The sequence below is a fragment of the Saccostrea cucullata genome, unplaced genomic scaffold, assembly GCF_032062105.1.
Source record: "Saccostrea cucullata isolate Sc308-1 unplaced genomic scaffold, CSIRO_AGI_Scuc_v1 ctg560, whole genome shotgun sequence".
Taxonomy (NCBI): domain Eukaryota; kingdom Metazoa; phylum Mollusca; class Bivalvia; order Ostreida; family Ostreidae; genus Saccostrea; species Saccostrea cuccullata.
In genome coordinates, this window is record NW_026927138.1 from 233,694 (window position 1) to 238,763 (window position 5,070).

Genomic DNA, 5,070 nt, shown 5'->3' on the forward strand with positions numbered 1-5,070 from the left:
ATGTTTGAATTCTCTATGCAATAGGAATTGTTTGGGTTTTGAGAAAATCTGTCGTTTTTTGAGCAGTTAATCAGTGTTAAATTATCAGAGAAATTTGGGTGAAAATTAACATCAACACAATAAACAAAAGACAAATGTTGCTTATTAACTGATTGTTATTTTTCATTAATGTTGATCTAAAAATAAAAATAATTGTTCAAAATAAAATCAAACAATTAACAGGTTTAATTAATTAAAAGTGCCTTTCATGAGACATAAACATGGTTTCAGCATAGTTATCTCCCTTTACGGTACTCTCTAGGGAATGAGACACATAAGGTACATGCATGAATATGGCAGCTTCCAGGCATGGTGAAAGATTTGACTTTTCAAGGTCATGCACTTCTGTTGCATGTGGAGGACTTACAGAAAGTATATATCCATGTCGACAAAAAAAATATTGTCACACTTGCTGCATTGTCAAGCTGTCCCTAAACAACATCAAGTGACAATACCCGAGGGCGTTCTCTTGCTTTACCAAAGTTACAAAAGAGTATGTAAATTTCAAAATATGTCAAACGAGTCACAGAAATAGTCTTTGTACTTATTGGTACAAGACTCTAGGCGATGTTCACACCCGTTGCACCCACCAGACCAGAAGGAGAAACCAGACAGAGGAGTTAATTGCCCCGTTTCCAAAGAGATATGGCTACAAGAGAGGATACTTGTACCTGTTGGTAAGTGATATATAATGAACACTACAATAACATTATCTTAAACATGGATACAATTTTCATTGGTCCTCAGATGATTTTTAAGAATTTCTGGTGTAATATATGAGAGAATATAATGTACATTCCATATATATTTTGCTAAATAAAGTGGAGAGCTATGACATTCAAATTGACAAAGCTGCATACAAATAAAATTGATAGGAGAGTCTAAAGGATATCAATATGATTTTTATTATGAATCATATCACATCTAGGTGTAGTACACCATTGACTCGAGTAAGTTACTAGACTACAATGTGTACATTAAAAAATAAATATAATTCATAAGTGTCTTCAAAGCTCATGTGTACATATTGGATCTCAAAGAATCCTATCCACATGCACAATGATTTTCTTTTTAAGGTAGGGGTTATATTTTTTATTTAAAGAAAAATAAGCAACCTCAGGTGCCTGTGATCCCATTCAATTAGAATGGATATCTGTTCAAATGCAAGTAAAATTTAACAGCTCTCATTAAATTGCAGGTTTATGAAGGAATCGTTCTGAAAGGCACAGAAAAACTTACTCCACTAAAGTGGACATTGAGGATGATCATTGATGATAGGTTCAAGGTTGGTACATTGTATACATGTGATATTGCATAACCCACAAACAACACCTATTATATGAATGTCCAGGACGCTAATAAAAACTCAAAGCCCCTTCCCCCCCTCCATCCAATCTGAGTTTTTTTTTTATCAATAAGGAAATGCATGTTGTCTGCAATATTTAAAAAAATTAAGGCTTATCATTTCTCCAAGATTAACATCTTTTAGTTTAAGATTGAAAATTTATGAAGCAATGAATAAATGATCTTTCTATATGTTTACTGCACAAGTACAACAGAAAGCACTAATAAATTTTGAAGTTGGTCTTCAATGTGCTAAATTACACAACAACAAAACTACAGATGTACCTACCAAAAACAAAAATCAGAGTACATAAACAGTTTTGTAAATGATTACTTCATTTATATCAGGGAATCTGTGGAAAGTTTTTAAAAGGGGCTTCATGTAATCATATAGGCAGTTAAATTACAACCCAATTAACACATCCCATATACTCTCTTTGTCCAAAAACCAAAAAAAATGGAGAAATAAAACAGCCAATCAAACTCTACTTTAAACTATACATATGAATTAGTTCTTCTTGTAAAAGTGAGGTTGAAATCCTGTAGATTTTTATAAGTTGATCTGTGTTTTACTGTATTGCTCTGAAGCCAGAATAGTGAGAATACTATTCCTAGTGATCAAATTATTTAGAAATAAAATCCCACTCGTGTATAAAAAGAGAAAATAAATTAAAATATAAATACAATATATAAAATGATAAATATTCATTAAAGTATAAGAAGCTAGAGTAAGGGCTATTATAGTTTTGAAAATAGATGACTTTTGTCTGCATTACTGACTATCACATTGTCATGTAAATGATGTAAATCATATTTTTTGTTATTTCAGCTGAATTTTTTAAGCTTGGTACTGAGGATATTGAAGAGAAAATAGAATGTGACAATGAACAGTGTCCAGCTGTTTCTCAACACACCTCAGGGGTGGAAGGTACATATCTAGTTTATTTATTTTTACAAATTTGGTTTACTATAAGGTGAACTGTTGCTATCCGTATTCATCCATTGCTCTGCACCATATGTTGGTCATGTACTTTTGAATATTTTAAGCTTAATTTCTCTATTTAATGACTAAATTAAAATTCAAACTAATAAAATATCTGTTGGTAAATTAATTAGGATGGAAAAAGAAGTTAATGACAATTTGTCTTTTCATATCATGATATATTTTCATCCTTTTGTAGAAGCACAAATTTTAGTACGGGTAAAATTTCATTGATTTGTCACCTAAAAAAAGTTTCCAGGCATTAAATTTTGTTTTTTCCAAAGTGAAACTCAGTAGTACTGGTACCTATAACAACAAAATAAATGAAAATGAATATCCAATGAATATTTCTGCATTTACAGTTTATTGAAAATTCTTTGACAAGAAATATGAAGTTCCAATGAAAAATAAAAACCTTTATTTCACCAAAACCCATAATGAGATTGAGAGCATATATTTTTATTAGAGTGGGGGTATTACTACTGAGCATTGACACACAGACTTCTTTTTTATGCACCCAGATCGGTAGATCTGAGGTGTATATTGTTTTTGTCCTGTCTGTTTGTCTGTTTATCTGTCTGTCTGTTGTCAACTTTATCCTTCACCATAACTTTTGAACCATGGGAGATAGAGACTTCATATTTGGCATGCTTACTTAATTAAGTTCTTTCAAATGACACCAAGGTCAATGACCTTGTGACCTTGACTGTGACATCTGCAAAAACATTTTTTTTTTTCTTGTTTCTGTGTTAAATGGTTAAAGGAATAAGTCAATGAAATTTGACAGCTATAGCTAACCTGGCTTTTTTGAAAATCAAGGTTTAAGTAGTTTATTGATTAAAAATTTTCTCTTCCCGTAAACAACTAAAGGGGGGTAACTTTTGGAATTTCCTGTCCAAAAACCACTCTAACAATTTTGTCCAAAATGTGCATACACACAGTAGATATAGTCATGTACTAAATATACAAAATAGCGAAAATTAAACGACAGGAATATTTTGGGGTAGGTGTGTTGTACATCATTAAGAACCACAGTGTGTTAGGAAAGATGAAACTTATAGGGAAGCATCCTGGCCAGTGGGGTAGTGTAGATTCATATCTGTTCAAATCATGACCCCCAGGGCTGGGGCGAGGCCACGATCGATAATCAGTTTATACTTGTATGGGAAAAAATACTGAACTGATTTCTGCTTTTTTCCTAGCCACAGTGCCTAGGTGAACGATATGGCCCATGAGCCTCTTATGTTTAATATTCCATGGAAGTCAAGAATTGTCTTTGTCAGAATTATGTCGTCTTCAACATTTACAATATCTCTTATCAAAACTTATCTTTTTCAGAGCAATCCAGTCAGAATATAGAGTTTTGTCTGAGTCAGTCATCCTAAGGAACTGTATGTGACTACTGGAGACGACCCACATACTATCGAGAAAAGCTAAACAAGAGTATGAAACTGTCTGATGGTAAATTCACGCCCTTACGCTTCACCCTGAATACATCATTAGATGAGGTACAGCAGTCTATAAAAGACTATGTGACACAGAAAGCCAATGAAGTTATTCAGTGTGCCTTTGAATGCATTGCACCTTGCAAGAAAATGCTTTAATGCACTTGTTATATAAAAAATATTACATGCTGGAGGAAAAAAGATAGAAACTGATGCATTTACAGAAGCCTTAATAAAAGCATACGATCAGGATCATCAGGCTGATGGGCATCAGAGTCAAGTACAGATACTATCATTTTTTGTGAACAACGTTTCAAAAACTGAACTTTGTAAAATGTCGCATGGTTTAACAAAGTACAAAATAGATTGTGCAAGAAAATATGCATCAACTAATATTGTCCTGGCTACTTTTTTCATCCTTTGTTAAAACAAAACAGTGGAGCTACAGTCTCCTCAGAGACTACTGGTCTATCCACATGTACAGAAGTATTTTTACCAAAATGTTCAGTCATTGTACATACCATTTTTGAAGTGAAAATATTGATTTTTTAAATAGTAGCCTAATATAGTTCATAAAAGTATGAAACAAAGGGAAATAACTCTGTCGCAAAAAATCACAATTTTTTGGAAAAATTCCTCAATTTCAAAATCGCACAGTGTCACCAATAATCAAAACCCGAATAATTGCCTGTAGGAAATTATTATTAAGTTCACAATCTTTATCTTAAAACAAAATAATTTAAAATCTAAGCGTCCAAACCCAGGTTTAAAACATTTCCAATATCGACCCTTTTCCCACATTTTTCAGTCTCTTTTATATCAAGAGTTATTCCCCCTGTGTTTAAATATAGCATTGATTTTTAAGACAAAAAAATTTGTGCAAAATGAAATAAATAATATATATTTTCTTTTGTTCTTACTTTTGATCACTCAATATTTTAATGAAAAGAAGAGAATGGTGAATGAAAATAGCAATTTTTACAAAATTGTAAATACAAAATGATGATAAAGATGGTGGCTTATGGAGTACCCCCTTGGTGGGCCCCAATATTGAAAATTTTCAGAAATTTTTTTTCTTGTGATTATATGCTATATTGTTGGAGTCTTTTTGGAAAATTTCATTAATGTGAGTGACACTTCATGTATGGCCCCCTGCCTGGTTTTCTCATAGACCCACAGTTAATACATATATGTACGTCAGTAGCCTTCTGAATCCATAACTCTTCTTACATCACTGAATCTACTGGTCTTTCACATAAT

General features: G+C 32.3%; 1 long non-coding RNA gene across 1 annotated transcript; it reads left to right on the plus strand.

The window, feature by feature from the left end:
* The first annotated feature begins 458 nt into the window (after positions 1 to 458).
* On the plus strand, positions 459 to 4,749 carry LOC134273544 (uncharacterized). The gene is made up of 4 exons (XR_009993436.1): positions 459 to 716; positions 1,238 to 1,324; positions 2,213 to 2,311; positions 3,704 to 4,749. It is a non-coding gene; the product is annotated as an uncharacterized LOC134273544 (long non-coding RNA).
* The last annotated feature ends 321 nt before the right edge of the window (positions 4,750 to 5,070 follow it).